Source organism: Lissotriton helveticus, chromosome 1_1, assembly GCF_964261635.1.
Source record: "Lissotriton helveticus chromosome 1_1, aLisHel1.1, whole genome shotgun sequence".
In the NCBI taxonomy this organism is placed as follows: domain Eukaryota; kingdom Metazoa; phylum Chordata; class Amphibia; order Caudata; family Salamandridae; genus Lissotriton; species Lissotriton helveticus.
The window spans coordinates 1,110,336,970-1,110,356,077 of record NC_136057.1 but is presented as its reverse complement, the minus strand read 5'-3'; the positions used below and the strand labels follow the sequence as shown (position 1 = coordinate 1,110,356,077).

General features: G+C 45.9%; 1 protein-coding gene across 1 annotated transcript in view; it reads left to right on the top strand.

Moving 5' to 3' along the window:
* Positions 1–19,108, top strand: part of GAS2L3 (growth arrest specific 2 like 3) — a 382,944-nt gene that overhangs the window by 54,316 nt on the left and 309,520 nt on the right. The window contains exon 2 of the mRNA XM_078678704.1: positions 12,338–12,551. The gene's annotated coding sequence lies outside the window, so the exon portion shown is untranslated. The remainder of the gene's footprint in view (positions 1–12,337; positions 12,552–19,108) is intronic.

The following is a 19,108-nucleotide window of genomic DNA, read 5'->3' as shown; positions in this document are numbered from 1 at the left end:
GCAGGCCTTTCCTTAATGAACTCGCCCTCAACAAGTTTTGGACCTTACTGAAAGGATTGTAATATTTCGTATAATCAAACAGCGACACACCCACTGAGGGGAGACTGTTAACTCGCTTGTAGGACTACATGTCCCAGGACACCTTGCGGAGACAGGCCCACTAGGGGGCCACCAAGGAAACCAATAAATTGTCTTAATTGAGAAAAGCGAGTCCGTGTTGCTAGTTGTGAAAATGCCCATGAAGAAGAGGCAGCAAGCCTCGAAACGCGTCGGCAGTTGATACTTACCGGAACTTGAGAGCGAGTTGGAATAATTGATGCCGGCTGGCAGGCAGGTTGTGTGTGCCCTCTGAACAATCGAGTGGGCGTTTGGTGAATCATATATATATGTGTTTCTATTGCACAATCCTTACCAAAATTCAGTACAGCACTGTGCAAGGTCAAAAACAAGCATACAGTCAACAAGTCTTAGGGGATGTAGCTGGGGTTTGGACAGTTAAAGTACTGGGTTGTGGTGGTCTTTAAAGAGGTGAGTCTTCAACTCTTTCTTAAACTGGAGCAACATTAGGGCAGTCCTGATGGATATGGGGATTTTGCTCCAAATTTTCGGAGCGTAGATGGAAAAGGCCTGCCGCCTTGTTTTTGTTGTTTTGTTTTGGTGAGCTTGTCTGTAAGATAAGCAGGGTTGCTAATAGTTATGGCTTTGTAAATGATTCAGCTGATATTGAAGATGGTACGGGTTGGCATGGAGAGCCAATGGAGTTCCATCAGTATGGGGTGATGTGAACATATTTAGTCAGGCGCTGGGTGAGATGTGGTGCAAGTATAGGATGCCCTTCAGGTGCGCCAGGGAGCAGGCGTCACTGCATCCACATGTGAGCGTATAAGGGCTTGAGCAGCAGTTCTGAAGTCGCTTTCTAGAAGAAACTGCTTCACTTTCTTCAGATGAGAGAACTGGTGCTAGGCCATCTTTGTTTTTTTGTTTTGTTCGCAGTGTGTTCCTTGAGGGTGAGGTTGGTGTCCAGGGTGAATTGTGTAGATTCTGCATATTTGCAAATCAAAATGCTGTTATCTGTGAGTGAGTAGAGCATCAAGCGGCTCCATGTAGAGGTTGGAGTTGACAGGAGACCTTTTGGAACCCTGGGGGACTCTGCAGGTGGTGAGGATCTTTTGGGGTCTGGAGGTGCCCATGTGAACAAACCAGTGTCATTTGGAAAGATAGGAGGAGAACCAGTGAAATATATTGCTGTTAAATTCCATTTGAGACTGCAAGGTGCCTATAAGTGGTTGAGATGGTTGACTGTCAGCAGCATCTGAGAGATGCCGCAATATCAGAAGGCAGTGTCATCCATGGTCAGTAGCGTCTACGATGTGTACGGTAATGGTCTCTGTGCTGCATCGTGATCTGAAACCCCATTGCTCGTCACTAGCAGGAGATGGCTATCATAGATGTGGACTTGTAGTTGAACACAGACTGCTTTTTCAATGATCTTGCAGATCAATGGCAGGCGAGTAATGTGCTGGTAGTAAGTGAGGCCATCATGATGTAGTGTAGGTTTCCTTAGGAATGGAAAGATCTGGTGTCGAGGGATTCTGAGAAGATGCCTTGGATGAATGAGGCATTGGCAATGGTGTGTTTGGGTGAGAGTATCCACCGAGAGCTTTGATGGAGGACACGGAAAAACCATCAATTTCATATGAAGGGCATTTGGTAGAGTTGAGTACGTTCGTGAGATCTGCGAGAGATAAGGCTTTGAGGTCTGCTTAGGTGTGTTCCTGTCTGTACTTTGACAAATTGCTATTGCAGTGGAACCTGCAGAAAACACTAGTATTTTTGTTGCATGTTTAAGAAAGCCCACGTGCATACCTTTCTTTACTTTATGAACAAAAAATGTACCTCTAACCCCATCTTACCATGACTGCAAGCAAAACAAATGAACATACAGAGTCCATTAGTGGTTAATTCTGTCTCCTCTTGACTGGCAAAGGCATCGAACACCAACCACTAACTGAATAAAACTGTCATAAGAAGGCTATTAAAATATTGTGGCAGCAAATTAAATACATCAAAGAACGCACACCCCCTCTTAATGTAAGGCTAATTCCCAGTATGACCTCCCAGCACTATAAGTTGACTCTCAGAATGATATCCTCGCACCAAAAGTTTGTTCCAACTGCCATGTTTCTGTAGTAAATGTTATTTCCCTGTACTCCAGTGACACTGCAGTTGGATGAAAATAGTTCAGTCTGCCAACTGGTTTTGACAAGCCGTGTTATCCCGGAAATCGTAGTGCATTTAACTGGATAAAGAGAGAGAGAGCTTTTGCTGTCATTTACCCGGCTGACACTTTTTTTTTTTTAATCTGTTTTATTATTTTCGGTCAAAACATCGGCAAGAGTATCAGAATGTACATATTCACATTATACAGTTAGTCTACAAAACCATTTAAACACATCCTCGTTAAGTCTAACAGCATGCTGGCTGACATTAAGTGGAACATTAGGCAGTCTACTTGGCATAGTTCCTTCACACATCCCCAGATTCATCATCCGTACTATCTTAATCAAAATCAGGGATTGGCTCACATATATTACGTATTCCATGCTGTCCATATCTTGGTCCATTTCCGGGCGGCTGACACATTTTTAGGAAATGTTTTGTTTCTCAAATTGTGCAGGTCTTAAATATCAATTTATCTGCATGCACTATTTGCAGATGAGAAAGTTACAAAATAATACTTTCCAAAAGTTATCCATTGTTATATAATGAAGCTCCGCGGCAGATTTGTGCTCTTGTATCTCCAATGATATTAGGACTTGGAGGGATCTATTTAGTGGAAGGTCAATCTCTTCCGGCCTTTCGATGCGATACGTTTTGTTGGTCCACATAGACGGCAACTCTGGCTCCAGAGAATATAAAGGCTGTGTGAAGGGGTGTAGTTCTCCGCTTAGAGCTTCTTTCAGGTACCACAGTGGGTGGTCGAGAGCCTTCTCTGTGGCACCACTAAAGCGCGATTTCTCAATTTAAATAGGAGTGGGTGTTTCCCTTGTCGTCTTGCGTATCTTCTAAACAGTAAATATACATTCCACTGGGGTCTTAAACGTTTGAATCGAAAGAAAAGATAGCTCATTAAGTAAAGTAAAGTAAAGTCCACATTTGTAAAGCGCACAATAACCCGTAAGGGTCTCTAGGCGCTGGGGGCCGTCGGGAAGATTAAGCGAGCTATTGCCCAGAGTCACATGGTGCTGGGCTAACCTGCCGCCGGAGCCGGGGATCGAACCGTGGTCCCCAGATTCCAGCGTCAGTCGCCCTGGCCGCGGCGCCACACCTCTCCCCTTTGGGACTTATTAATAATTTATGTACAACTAAAACAGACGCTTTAGTAAAAAAGAGAGAACGTTTATTTCCATATTTCCTCGGCATCTAATGTGGTAAGCAAGCTTTCACTTTGGCTTCAGTGGAAAAAGTGGTATTCACTTACATGTTGTTAGATCTTGGAAGCTTTTGAGGTTAAGCTCGTAGGCCCAAGGCCCCAGTATAAGTCGGATTCTGCTTTAAAAAGAGCAGAAAATCTGTGACTGTAGCAGAAACGCTGAGACCCAGAACCTTTGTTAATCAAACTCAAAAATCTGCACATATTTTATTCATTTAGGTGTGCTGTAACAAGGAAGTGGTACACTTTTTAATTAAGTGTATACAATGATGAGTTGATGTATTATGAAATTCAGGTAACATGGATATCTGCAGCATGTGGATAAACACAGTTTTTGCTGGTCTATTAGAAACAAATTCATTTGGAATATACAGTTATGGATGGTGATATGCGACATCCATTTTAAAAGCCATGCTGATTCAATTTCGTTTTTGATTAATGGTGAACAGGAGAGTTTCATCCTCTGTGTTAATAAGTACGGCCACGTATGATTTGTGTTATGTTTTCATTTACCATGTATACTTGTAGTAATTTTGCTTGCATAGCTAAACAACATAGAACACAATAGGAGTATTTTCTAGGCCTGGGCAAAGCACTACGCTACGCTCGCGTAGTTTGCGCCACTTCGCACTATGCGAACTGCACGTAGCACAGTGCAAACATGCGTAGCGTAGCGCAGCAGTCATTTTTGCTTCCTCGCGTTCCTCAACGTCAAGTTGGCGACCGCGAGCAAGCAAAATTACATCCATGCAAGACTTTTTTCTCGTTCGCAATCAGCAACATCAAGTTGCTGATCACGAGCGTGGACAATAAACCTCCCGGCGAGATTCTCAACGTGGGGAGGTCAGGTTTCTCATTGCAAGTGTTCGAGTATGCTCGCGACAGCTCACGATGAGAAACTACCAGTCTGCGTTGAGAAAGCTGCCGCTAGAGTAAAAATCTACTCTAGCGGCAGAAAACGACAGCTCGCACTGTGCAAGATGCCGTTTTCAATATTACAAATGGGGGTGGGGTCGCACACTACTCACACACCAGCGGGATCGCCCCTAAGGACTGTAGTAAGTGTAGTTAGTGTTCCGCGATGCATCTTCTTTCGATTCTCTGCTATCTTCGCTATCTTCGCCATCCCTGGACACGTGTTTCGGGGTATTTACCCCTCATCAGCAGGGATTAGGCCGTGTTCTGGGGTTGCCGGTGGCTGCCAAATATTGCCAGGTTTAGTACCACTCAGGCACGCAGGTGCGGGGTCCCAGGCTCGTCAGCCAACTGCTCGAGGGAGCTTCAACATTACAAATGGGGGTGGGGTCGCACACTACTCACACACCAGCGGGATCGCCCCTAAGGACTGAGGTAAGTGTAGTTAGTGTTCCGCGATGCATCTTCTTTCGATTCTCTGCTATCTTCGCCATCCCTGGACACGTGTTTCGGGGTATTTACCCCTCATCAGCAGGGATTAGGCCGTGTTCTGGGGTTGCCGGTGGCTGCCAAATATTGCCAGGTTCAGTACCACTCAGGCACGCAGGTGCGGGGTCCCAGGCTCGTCAGCCAACTGCTCGAGGGAGCTTCAACATTACAAATGGGGGTGGGGTTGCACACTACTCACACACCAGCGGGATCGCCCCTAAGGACTGTGGTAAGTGTAGTTACTGTTCCGCGATGCATCTTCTTTCGATTCTCTGCTATCTTCGCTATCTTCGCCATCCCTGGACACGTGTTTCGGGTATTTACCCCTCATCAGCAGGGATTAGGCCGTGTTCTGGGGTTGCCGGTGGCTGCCAAATATTGCCAGGTTTAGTACCACTCAGGCGCGCATGTGCGGGGTCCCAGGCTCGTCAGCCAACTGCTCGAGGGAGCTTCAACATTACGAATGGGGGTGGGGTCGCACACTACTCACACACCAGCGGGATCGCCCCTAAGGACTGTGGTAAGTGTAGTTAGTGTTCCGCGATGCATCTTCTTTCGATTCTCTGCTATCTTCGCCATCCCTGGTCACGTGTTTCGGGGTATTTACCCCTCATCAGCAGGGATTAGGCCGTGTTCTGGGGTTGCCGGTGGCTGCCAAATATTGCCAGGTTTAGTACCACTCAGGCACGCAGGTGCGGGGTCCCAGGCTCGTCGGCCAACTGCTCGAGGGAGCTTCAACATTACAAATGGGGGTGGGATCGCACACTGCTCACACACCAGCGGGATCGCCCCTAAGGACTGTGGTAAGTGTAGTTAGTGTTCCCCGATGCATCTTCTTTCGATTCTCTGCTATCTTCGCTATCTTCGCCATCCCTGGACACGTGTTTCGGGGTATTTACCCATCATCAGCAGAGCTTAGGCCGTGTTCTGGGGTTACCGGTGGCTGCCAAATATTGCCAGGTTTAGTACCACTCAGGCACGCAGGTGCGGGGTCCCAGGCTCGTCAGCCAACTGCTCGAGGGAGCTTCAACATTACAAATGGGGGTGGGGTCGCACACTACTCACACACCAGCGGGATCGCCCCTAAGGACTGTGGTAAGTGTAGTTAGTGTTCCGCGATGCATCTTCTTTCGATTCTCTGCTATCTTCGCTATCTTCGCCATCCCTGGACACGTGTTTTGGGGTATTTACCCCTCATCAGCAGGGATTAGGCCGTGTTCTGGGGTTGCCGGTGGCTGCCAAATATTGCCAGGTTTAATACCACTCCGGCACGCAGGTGCGGGGTCCCAGGCTCGTCAGCCAACTGCTCGAGGGAGCTTCAACATTACAAATGGGGGTGGGGTCGCACACTACTCACACACCAGCGGGATCGCCCCTAAGGACTGTGGTAAGTGTAGTTACTGTTCCGCGATGCATCTTCTTTCGATTCTCTGCTATCTTCGCTATCTTCGCCATCCCTGGACAGGTGTTTCGGGGTATTTACCCCTCATCAGCAGGGATTAGGCCGTGTTCTGGGGTTGCCGGTGGCTGCCAAATATTGCCAGGTTTAGTACCACTCAGGCACGCAGGTGCGGGGTCCCAGGCTCGTCAGCCAACTGCTCGAGGGAGCTTCAACATTACAAATGGGGGTGGGGTCGCACACTACTCACACACCAGCGGTATCGCCCCTAAGGACTGTGGTAAGTGTAGTTAGTGTTCCGCGATGCATCTTCTTTCGATTATCTGCTATCTTCGCCATCCCTGGACACGTGTTTCGGGGTATTTACCCCTCATCAGCAGGGATTAGGCCGTGTTCTGGGGTTGCCGGTGGCTGCCAAATATTGCCAGGGTTAGTACCACTCAGGCACGCAGGTGCGGGGTCCCAGGCTCGTCAGCCAACTGCTCGAGGGAGCTTCAACAATACAAATGGGGGTGGGGTCGCACACTACTCACACACCAGCGGGATCGCCCCTAAGGACTGTGGTAAGTGTAGTTAGTGTTCCGCGATGTATCTTCTTTCGATTCTCTGCTATCTTCGCCATCCCTGGACACGTGTTTCGGGGTATTTACCCCTCATCAGCAGGGATTAGGCCGTGTTCTGGGGTTGCCGGTGGCTGGCAAATATTGCCAGGTTTAGTACCACTCAGGCACGCAGGTGCGGGGTCCCAGGCTCGTCAGCCAACTGCTCGAGGGAGCTTCAACATTACAAATGGGGGTGGGGTCGCACACTACTCACACACCAGCGGGATCGCCCCTAAGGACAGTGGTAAGTGTAGTTAGTGTTCCGCGATGCATCTTCTTTCGATTCTCTGCTATCTTCGCCATCCCTGGACACGTGTTTTGGGGTATTTATCCCTCATCAGCAGGGATTAGGCCGTGTTCTGGGGTTGCCGGTGGCTGCCAAATATTGCCAGGTTTAGTACCACTCAGGTGCGGGGTCCCAGGCTCGTCAGCCAACTGCTCGAGGGAGCTTCAACATTACAAATGGGGGTGGGGTCGCACACTACTCGCACACCAGCGGGATCGCCCCTAAGGACTGTGGTAAGTGTAGTTAGTGTTCGGCGATGCATCTTCTTTCGATTCTCTGCTATCTTCGCCATCCCTGGACACGTGTTTCGGGGTATTTACCCCTCATCAGCATCACCGGCAACCCCAGAACACGGCCTAATCCCTGCTGATGAGGGGGTAAATACCCCGAAACACGTGTCCAGGGATGGCGAAGATAGCAGCGAATCGAAAGAAGATGCATCGCGGAACACGAACTATACTTACCACAGTCCTTAGGGGCGATCCCGCTGGTGTGTGAGTAGTGTGCGACCCCACCCCCATTTGTAATGTTAAAGCTCCCTCGAGCAGTTGGCTGACGAGCCTGGGACCCCGCACCTGCGCGCCTGAGTGGTACTAAACCTGGCAATATTTGGCAGCCACCGGCAACCCCAGAACACAGCCTAATCCCTGCTGATGAGGGGTAAATACCCCGAAACACGTGTCCAGGGATGGCGAAGATAGCGAAGATAGCAGAGAATCGAAAGAAGATGCATCGCAGAACACGAACTACACTTACCACAGTCCTTAGGGGCGATCCCGCTGGTGTGTGAGTAGTGTGCGACCCCACCCCCATTTGTAATGCTGTTTTCAATGATTGCAAAGTGCCGGATGCTTGTCCGCACTGTGCAATCATTGAAAACGGCATCTTGCACAGTGCAAACAGGGTACTACGCAGTACGCCTAGCTTGCGAATTGCACTTTGCGTAGCTTCGCGAAGCACTACTACGCAAACTACGCCCAGCCCTAGTATTTTCACGTCTGGTTATTAGATTATTCTGCATATACCAGGTAAAGTTTGTTTTTCAAAAACTTAAGTTTACTTCTGTATTGATTTCTTTAACTCAATCTATCTTTGGCTTCCTAAGAAGGACATGTGGAAGTGACAAGTGAACCAAAATGTCTCCTTAGGTCTGATTTTCACCGCATAAAATGTGAGAGTTTTTCATCTTATCCGAACCAACCACACTGGTTACCTGTCCACAAACGCACTGTGTTCTGATCCTCTTGTATTGTTTGTTCACACGATTTTCTACAATATGGGCCCACTTTCCTGCCCAAACAAAATTATAAAAATGCACGCACTTTGGATCGCAAACCACTGCTTTGTTCGCTATGCCAAAATATAGAGTAAAACAGTGGCAAGCAGGGATTTCAGGGTACTGACGGCTCAGTAAAGGAACAACATTGTTTTCTAGATCCAACAGGAGCCAGTTCAGAAAAAATGGTAAAGTTAATTTGCCTCACCTACAAGAGAACTATTGGCTTTGTCAATGGGTTTGTGCAGCCATGTTGTACAGCAACACGACTGAAAGTTAAAAAAAAAAGGTTACACAGTTGCCAGTGCTGCTTTTTATTTTTTTTATTTTTAATTTTTTTTATGTTCATCCATGCGGCTGTGCTGCTGTACAACATGGCTGAGGAACATTGACAAAGGCCTCCTAGGTGAGACCAATTCACCATGCCAATATTTGTCGAAGATGGTGCAGGTTGGCAAGTGGAGCTAAGGAAATTCCATCATAAGGTCGATTTGATACGGTTGCTATGATCACATTTCTTAAGGCACAGGAGGAGACTACTGCAGTGTGAAAGATTAATGTAAGTGGAGCCAGTGTGAAATCTGGGAAATCATGGAGCTAAGTTTTAGCATCATCCCTTTGCGAGAATATGAAGCCTTCAACAGCCATTCCAAAGTTGCTTTTCTAGAAAGGTAGTATCAGGCTATCTCTTTTTTCACCTGATGGTGAAGTCCAGGGTGAATCCAAAGAACCTGGCTTTGGGTGAAAGTTTGGGGTTCAAAGACGTCAAGGCTTTTACTCTCTCTTTTTAGTTTTCTCTGACCAATAACAGGAATTCTGTCTTGGTTGGGTTCAGCTTCAGATAGGCACTGTATATCCTGGTCTGGATGATGGGCATGCAGTAATTGAGGCAATGGATGTCTGAAGCAGGGAAGACATTCAAGTAGAGTTGTGCATTATCAGCATATTAGTGAATCTTGATATTATTATCTAAGTATAGATCACCAAGGGACTCCAGGCCGAGGTTGGAGATGTCAGGGGACTCTTCAGGTGGGAGTGATCTTTTGAGACCTGGAGGTGCCCATATGAACAAACTGATCTCAGGTGAAAAAGTATGCGGAGAATCTGTCAAAGACATAGCTGGTGAATGTCATTCGAGAATCCAGGGTGCACATGGTATGATTGGTGCGTGCAAATTGTGCATCTCACTCGGGAGGGTATCCTGCCACATGTGTTAAAAAAGAGCAAAGCGCCTAAATATTAACAAAAGATCATCCTTTTCCACCTACTTCTCTATATTTCAGGTGTGTAATTGTGTTCCCGCGTGTTCCTTGAGCTTCAGAGCAGGTTTAACCACTAATGGTCCAGAGCTAGTTAAGCCAGGTGTAACTGAACATAGCAGCCTGTTAATTCCTATTACTTTTCTGGCATCCAGAATCCAGTGAGAGGAAACAATCGAGATGCACAATACTGTTGTAAGGCTCGCCGCCTTCTTTGTATCAAATGACTACATCAACGGCATTAAAGACTGGGAAAACTACTGCAATTAAATGAAGGTTAAGGGGTTGTTAAAATAATATCATAGTTTACGATCAACTTATTTAAAAGAATGCAAATGACTTAAAAAGGGGAGGGGCGATTGAAGTGGTTTCCTCTACTCCCACACCACAAGATACAAAGCTTCCGTTTACAAAACATTTTGAGTGATTATATTTAATTTTTATTCCAAAGTAAGGCAAACATTTAGATTAAGGCGTACATTGAAGATATTTTATTAATATTGATAGATTTATTTATTGAATTTTAATAAATATCTAATGTTAGGGTTAGATGAAGGATATGAAAGTAAAATGGAAAATACAATTACAAATGCTAAGTGTTAATTCAAAGGTAGGATAAGGATAAATAATATAAGTACACTCGATTAAGGTTAGTTGATAGGGCTGTGATTCAGGTTAAAATACATGTAAATAAATATAATTTACGTTTTATGTCTAAGAGTTAAGGATAATAGCATATCCTTTAATTTAAAAGAAGGTTACAATTACAATTTAAAAAAACATAACCATGTGAAAAAATTGAGGTAGATGTATGGCGATGTAGTATTGTTGAGGCAGTGGTAACATACAATGTAAACTGACCTTGATTTGGCATTTATTGATCGTTAGTTTGGTGCCCTTAATGCAGTTGTACGTGGAATAACATACAATCAGTGGGAAATGCCATGTGGAGGTGCATTTTGTTGGATACAAACGTTGGGGCTTTATTTAGGAATATGAATGAATACAACAAAGTTGTCAATATTAATGGGGGTGAACTGTAAGGCAGGAAAGGATGGACATTTCACAAATACATACAGGAGTTCATTTGAGGTTAGGAATTGAGATTTTATTTTGTGCATGAATGCATGGGCGTTTCGTGGCCATGACTTGGGGTCATTCCCGTAATGGGTAGGCAGCTACTGAGCTGTACTCTGCACCAGAAAATCATTGAATGCATCTGTATTTTGTTCTACATTTTCTATTGTTTCCTCTACTAAGACGCCGGCGGGATGAAGATTGGCGGGATATCTTTATATATGTACTAGCATGACACCTTAAAGGAAAAGTTCATTTCTGGGTGACACTTTTGGAATATCCATGGGATAGCAGTTTGCTTGTATGACTAGGGGGCAGAGGGGTACTTACGCTTTGCACCATCCTCCTCCAGTTACCTCAATCACAAAGCACATTTATTTATTTTTCCACAAAAAAAATACATTAACTAATTTTCTATGTTCCATACCTCATTTAATTATCCCATATGGTTTAAACAAAATAATGCTTAGTAACAGGACAGAGCCTCCTTATTTGAAGCATTTCAGAATGTGTTTTCGATCATGGAGATATTTCACTCCTATATCCTCACTACCTTCTACACATCCGCAGCATCTCGGAGTGATTTGTGCACGTGGTTGTGCATTGTGTTCATTTCGTGTGTACAGCGTTGGCCCATGGGGGCTGCACGCGTACCAGGTACTCAAGATGTCCATACGATATAAATGTATATATCATTTAAATAGTTATGGTTATCTTGAAAATCGGGCAAGGGTCTCGCAACCAACGTTGGACACCAATTTTATGAGGACATTCAAAATATTCCTGTCTTTAGAGACGACAGGATAAAAGTTGAAAGATTTTGTAATGTCTGCTGAGATATCACTTTCATAGGTGTTTACAATAGGTCCAGGATGTCCAGATTGGGTGGCAAGGAGGGTCGCTCCAGGGAGGGGGCAAGCGCCCCTCCTTGCACCCCCCCCCCCCTGCGCTCGCCCATGGTCCAGTACCACATTGTTAGCATATGCACATGAGATACATTTATATACAATCTATCGCTGTTGATCTCATACACCCTGTCAGCAGTTTTATCCTGAAAATCTCTCGTGCCTCTGGCTCCTAGGCCTATGCTGGCCTCCCCCGAACATACCCAGAATAGTATTTCTAACTTTTTTTTCCTTCTGTGTTTGCGATGATCTATTCCCTTCCCAGGGCACCCATTACATAACACAAGTTCAGTCAGCATTTCCAGGGAATTCCTGACGACATCTGCTAGTTCTGGTTTAATATGAATTAACATGCCTGCCACCATGGCGTCTTGTTGAGGCTTTCGATAATAACAAAGGGTAATGGGGCTTTTACACTGTACATATGCTTCTCCACGCAGCCACTCGACTCTTAATTGAAGCAAAACATTTCAGGCATCCTTCGTCATGACAGATGCACGAAATTCTCACAAAAGCTGCCTTGTGAACTTGTTGCATTCATGTTTTGTGAATCCCCTGCCAATAAATCTTTCTTTTGTTATCGTGCTGAAGGCTGAGTCTATCAGAACTGGTGCGATCATGTATGAATTGTAATTTTAATGAGAGCAACTTGTTTACTGGCTGGTCCGCTGCATTTTTTTCTCCTTCTCGGAATAGGTCACGGAATCCTCTCCACACAAGATGACTTTGTTCATTGGGCACAAAGGGCGTTTTTGAAGCTTTCCCTCCGTATTAGCAGAGGCTGTGCATTATTTCGTCAGTGTACAGTAGCAGCGTGCTTTGGGGGTAGCTGGTGGTCCCAACTCGGCCTGAAGAACTTCAAGCAAACTCCAGCGAAGAGGTGCATGCGGACAACACTCCCGCCATGCTGGTAGGTCTGTTTTGGTTAATCCGAGTGTTGAATACCCTAGAAATAATTCTCGTGCGTGGACTCGTTAATAGCACTGTATATTTTTTAAGTCTTGATTAGAAAAATATAGGCGATGTATACGTTTGAAGGGTCATTTAATATTTTTTTATTTTAAAATGTTGTTAATGACTTTGTGTTTAGTCTTTTATGATGGACTTGCACTCCACCAAACATTTACGTTGAGGCATATTTCACTGTATTGTTGTTGCTTGCATATATCTTTTTTTCATATTGTACTGTTTTTTATGTCATTGTTTTTTCAGTTCTGGCATTAACTTTTATTATAACACCATGCGCTTTTAACTTTATTTGGGAGTGTTTCCTCAGCTTTTTAAAACTGTTGGGTTTTTTTCTTTTCTTTTCAGTGAACAAGTTAGTTCTATCATTTGTGTCATTGTGTCACACTTTTTGAAAATGGCCCTACATGAAGTGTCCAAAGACTGTTCCTTTGTATACAAAGTCCCAGGTTCAGGAAACCCTATTTGATGGCACTCAGGTTCACTGATTCCCTATTCTCACTTTTTATGAGTCAACTTATATTAATCTTAATTTAATTTATAACGTTCTTAATGAGCGACAAATACCAGGGAGTCCTCTTCTACGTGTCCTATTTCTTCTGGTTTTGATTTATATGGTATGTATTGGTCTCCTTTTTCTTCCACACCCACCACTTCAACGCACTGTCTAGTCAGGACTGTGAGAACGGAGAGGCAGAGATATGGGAAGTAAATGGCATCATATGGAGGACGTGAGACCGCAAAATATCAGAGAAGTGGGAATTTGTAGCAGAATCATTTGCAAGGGGTACACGGAAGGCAGTAATTTCTTCTGAGAGCATATGGGTAGAAAGAGTATGTGTAGAAGATGCAGGCGTATGAGGAGTGTAGTGTAAGGAAAGACTATGGATGATAGATTTGGCAAATGGGTTCCAAGGGTATATAGTGAAGGACCAGTGAGAGAGAGAGAGAGAGAGAGAGAGAGAGAGAGAGAGAGAGAGAGAGAATCTAATGGGTGCTAGGGGTATGTGGAGGTAACACTGGTACTAGTAGAGTATGTTGGGCACAGCAGTTTTCCTGCTTTGCATATTAGATAGTGTACGCATTGTCACTTTTGACACTGCATAAGTATAAATTGTGGGAGTTGGGGTTGCACAACTGGTTTACCTGTGGTATATGGAGTAAATGTTGTTTGTTTGAGTATATGTTGTGTCGTTTGCATACACAGCATATATACTTCTTATGCCGCTATTTGAAACATTCATGCCTGAAGTCTTTCTCTAAAGGCTGGATATTTTTGCAGTGCCTAGCTCATTAAATAGAAGAGGTTTCACACCTGGGGTTCCTGCCCAAATAAGGTTTTGCAAAGAGCAATGCTCTTAACTTGTAGACTGAAAGCACAAGTTTTCAGGTGAGTGACGGCAGTTGAATTTTAGGAAAGGTGACTGAAATAATTAAAACCCTCTTTGGAAAATGCACACATCTCTAGTGTTTACTCACGTGTTGATAAGCAACCAAAGCACGGGAGCCAGAATTGTAATGATGGAAGTCAGTTTTCCTTGTACTAAACTGAAGACTGGCTCATGCTTCTGTGCTCTTGCATTCTGCGTAAAAGGTTTACTGGGGCATTCCCAGACATTACTAGTTCAGTAGTCCAAACCTCAGATAAGCACAATAATAAATGGTAGCCTCCGAGGTGTCCAAAAGTGCTATCATATTATATGCCCGCCTCATATTCTCACGGCCATTCATGTAGCAACTGATCCCACCCTTAACTCCCTCTTAAATTCCTCCCTACTTTAAGCCACTGTTTCCAGCTGCTGGCAAAAAGGTAAGCTTATTCCACTTTTGGAAAAAGTCCATTGCAGACAAACCCATCCTGGCCAACTATAGGCCTATTTCATTATTACCAGCCTTCTCCAAAATTCTGGAGAAGTCGATTGACATCCAGCTGTTCAAATATTGGACACAAATACGCTGCTACACCCCTCTCAGTCAGGCTTCTGCCCTGGACACAGAATGGAAACCACAAAGGAAATCTTCAGCACACGTCTGTAGTGTTTCAAAACATTTATCTACACATTGTATGCATAAATATTAACACAGTATTTTGAGCTTCTTGTTTTTCTTTCTTTGTTCTTGTAGTTTCTCTTCAGCCGACACGCGTTTCGTCGCATACACTGGGAAATCGTCCTGCGACATTCTCAGGGCTCTACAATCTTTAGTATATTCCTTTCTTATGTGGTGATAATTCCACCCCATAGTCGGTAAAATATCTGTCTTCTGTGTTAAAATCGGTTCTTCATTCAGGAACGGTCTCCGTCTGACCAATCCACAAGCTCGTAAGGACAGCTCCGTCATCAACATAGCCCACAACGAGAGGAGCCTAGCTCGCGAGCGTAATGGCCGCCTTTTAGCTCGGCTCCGTCGGCCCTCCGGCCAACCTCGAATATCCTGCAATATATCCTGTACTGCGACGATACTTCACTGCAGATTTTGGACTTTGGCGACCCACTCTTGCTCACCGTCTGGTCCGGAGGCTCCTGCGTGCTGTGGGTCCGCAGCTGTGCCCTCGGTGGGATTGGGGCCTCCGGGCGCTCGAGACCGGGACCTCGCCTGTGGGACCCGACCGGCGGTGCTGAGATTGCCGGCCCCGGCCGCGAGAGTGAGCCACTGGTGGGAGCCGTTGTGTGTATGCCCCGGCGATCCTGAACCGGCCCCGATTTGTGGACCGTGCGGCTGGAGGGGGACGAGATGTGTCGGGGGCTGACTGTGTGATGGGGTCCCTTCGCCTTTGTTCTGTCCGGCAGCCCTGGACCCCGCGCCTGGCTCTCGCTTGTGGGCCCGCCACTGTTCGGAGGGGCCCCCCCCCCCATTGAGTGCCGGCCCGTTCTGTGCCGGTGGGGCCGTTGTTGGGAGCCTCCGGAGGTCTGTAAAGTCCTACATTTGGGAACTGTTTCGGGGCCCGCGGTGGAGTGCGGGGCGGCGAAACTCACAAAATGGCTACCAACAACATGGGGGGTGATCCGCTCTGCACCGACGAACCTTGCTGGCCGGATTGCGCGGAGGCCTGGGCGTGTGCTCGTGCGCTCACGCTCGGAGATGTCCTGGACGCCTTGATGTCCTTGTACGCTGTCTTGGCCCCCGGTGCTTCTACCGACCCCATGCGGCCCGCCGCCATTTTGGGTCGTCGCTCTTTCATGCACCCCTATCGTCCTGATGCCTCCATTGCTTTGCCCCCTTCGGCTGCGCCAGGAGTTGCTGTCGCTGTTCTTCGGCCGTTTGATGGGCCGGTGGCTTTTGAACCTCCGCTTTCTCACCGCCCGGACTTCGAGGACTTGCACACGACGCCGAGATCTGCTCCTTCCCGGACAATTGGGAACTATGGTGGACCGCTGTTTGCTCCCGCTACGATGGATTCGATCTTTTGTCCTGGTGGGGTACCTTTGCATTGTCGAACTGCGAAACTGGACTCCGGCTTGCTTTTGCTTGCCCTGTCGTTGCTGCTACAATTGACTTGCTTCTTTGACTTTTTGTATTCCATTGGTATGGTGGCTCTCCCTACTCTACATCATTGCCGTAACCCTGGTCAACATTACGATTATTCTGTGCTGGGGGGTCCGCTCCTTGTTATCCTTTATTGGGTTGGTTTCGTGATTAGGAAGGGCTGGGGGTGAGTTGCAAGACACTGATAGACTGCTGGTTTACCTGTTCGTTGCACTGATGCTTGTGCTCTCGACATTGTGAAACGTTAATGACACCTCTTTAAATTTATAAAATGAAACCTACGTTATTCTTCTTATGTCTGCTGCTAATATACCGTGGCGCTCTTATTTTTAGCTTTTCCGACTAGCACGACGACCTGGAATGTTGTTGATTGTCATAGCGGCCGGCCCGTAGTGGTTGTAGGCAGACGCTGTGTACTATGTATAAGATAAATAAAGGTTTAAAAAAAACAAACAAAAAAAAAACATAGCCCACAACCATGACTCTCGAGTGCGAGAAGGACAATTCTGGGTGAGGTTGTTGGTTCTCCTCACCTTACAGCACCGTCCGGAATTCAGGATCTATTGAAACTAATATATGTGCGATTTTTCTGAGTGGCGCCGTTTCACCTAGCTCACTACCACTGTCCATTCAAAGGACAGTATGGAAACAACTCTGGTTGAAGTGTCCAATACCATCAAGCTAGCACTACACCAGGGGAAACAGGAGGCCCTCCTGCTTTTCAATCTATTGGCGGCGTTCAGTTTCCGATCCCATTTTTCTGCAGCGACTAAGTAACATTGGGATAGGTGGTGCCGCCTTGGTTTGGTTAGGGTCTTTTCTATCGGCAGAAATCAGTCCATTTGAGAGGCACCTTTCACATCTGACCCCATATCTTTAAGATTTGGCGTCCCTCAGGGCTCTGCCCTGACTCCTATGTTATTTAATGTGTATGTCTCTTCTAGCAACTCTGATAGAATCATATGCGGTACAGATTGTGTCCTACACTGACGACACGCAAATTCTTCTCAAGTGAGATAATAACACTCCCAACATACAGGAAAGATTTGCGGCATGGCTTTCCGTGGTATTTCTGTGGATAGGCCAGAACAATCTGCAATGCAACTCCAGTAAGACCGAAATATTAGTCTTTGGCATCCCCCCTGCATCATGGGGTGTCACTTTCTGGCCCAGCTCCGCTCATTCTCCCCCCACCCGGGTTACAGTCACACGTAAACTGGGGTAAAATTTGATAATTCACTATCCTTTCGTCCCCAGGAAGACAGTGTGGTAGGTGCATGTTTCAGACTTAATAGATCTCTAAAAAAAAAAAAGGTTTTATTCTTGCTTCCCTCACCCTGCCAGAAAGCAGATATCCATGTGCTAATAACCTCATGGCTGGATCATGCCAGTGCACTGGACTGGGGCATCCCAGCATACTTACTCAAAAGACTTCAGTTGGTGCAGAATGTCACTTCCCTACTTCTCCTCAACCTCCGGAAACATGACCATGTTCGCTTGCACTTCAAGAATTGACACTGGTTGCCAATCTGTGAAAGAATGCACTTCAAAGGGCTGGTATTGGCTCCCAGTCCCTGCTATCTGGCCAACAGATTCACGCACTATCTACCAACGAGAACTCTGCGATCCTCTGATGGCATGTTCGCTGCTGTGCCAAGAACCAGGAGGAAGAAATGGGCCGGCACTTCGATCTCCGTTTTCTCCATCTCCAGCTGGAACACCCTCCCTCTCCACCAAAGACGAGAGTGCTTTTAACCGGAGCCTAAAAAGTTGGCTGTTCAATCTGTCCTTTCTATAATCAGTTGTCCTGACCTGTGGACGTCTGACCTAAGATATTTCAAAAACCATGTAACTCATTTAAAAAACAATTCTATAGTGGTAGGTCTCGAAAATACGGTTTTGTTTTTGTTGGTCCGTGTCACATTGATTGTTGTATTGTATTGTAATTGCATTTATATAGCGCTTACTACCCCTGACGAGGCGTCAAAGCGCTTTTTCGGCGGGTAGCACGCTACTCCGGGACCCACAGAGGATTAGTGTTGAATTAGTATAGTGAAACATGCAAGTACATTTTAAGTAGGTAGATAGGTTAGTCAGTTATTTGGATTTGGAATGATAGCAGAAGGATAGAGTAGGACAAAGGTTTGTATTTATTTATCGCTCGCATGTTGACGCATGCTATTCAGGGAGCCAATAAAGGATTAGTGGTGAATTAATATGGTGAAATATGAGGTAATTTCAGTGGTGGATATTAGTCTGTTACTTGGAGTGAGAAGGATAGCGGATGGATAAAAGGGTTAGAAAGATTTGCATTCATATAGCACTTGTTACCCCTGATGGGTGTTGAAGCGCTTTTCTGGCGAGTAGCACGCCACTCCGGAACCCATAAAGGATTAGTGTTGAAAATTAGTATAGTATAAATATGAAGTAATTTGAGTAGTAGATATGTTTATTCAGTTATTAGTATAGTTGAATATGGAATATGGAATTTGAGAAGTGAACATGTTAGTCTGTTAATTTTGATTGGAAAAGGATAGTGGAGGGATAAAAGAGTGAAGGATTTTTTTTATTTTTTATAAGTCTTAGCAGTAGGAAGAGGCTTTTGGATGAGTAAAAAGGAGTTTTGGAGGGAAGGAGTCCGAGGGCAGCATTTCTGACCCTAGTCCCGACCAGTCTCAAACAGGCCCAAACAGGCAACTATCCTTGTCCTCTCCGCCCTTAACAGGCCCAAACAGGCAACTACCCTTGTCCTCTCCGCCCTTAACAGGCCCAAACAGGCAACTACCCTTGTCCTCTCCACCCGTAGCCTCGACGCCCGGGCAGAGACGCCCTAAGCCTGGCCTTTCTTGTAGCCCTAGTAATCAGGTGACCCCTTCAGCCAATGGGAACCCTAGCCCTAACACTATCCAATCACAACACTAGCCCTAACATCTAGAACCAATAGGAGACCAGGACCTTACAGCCAATCTTAGCCCTAGTCCAAGGGCCCAATCAGTTCAAAAAACCCTGATCTCA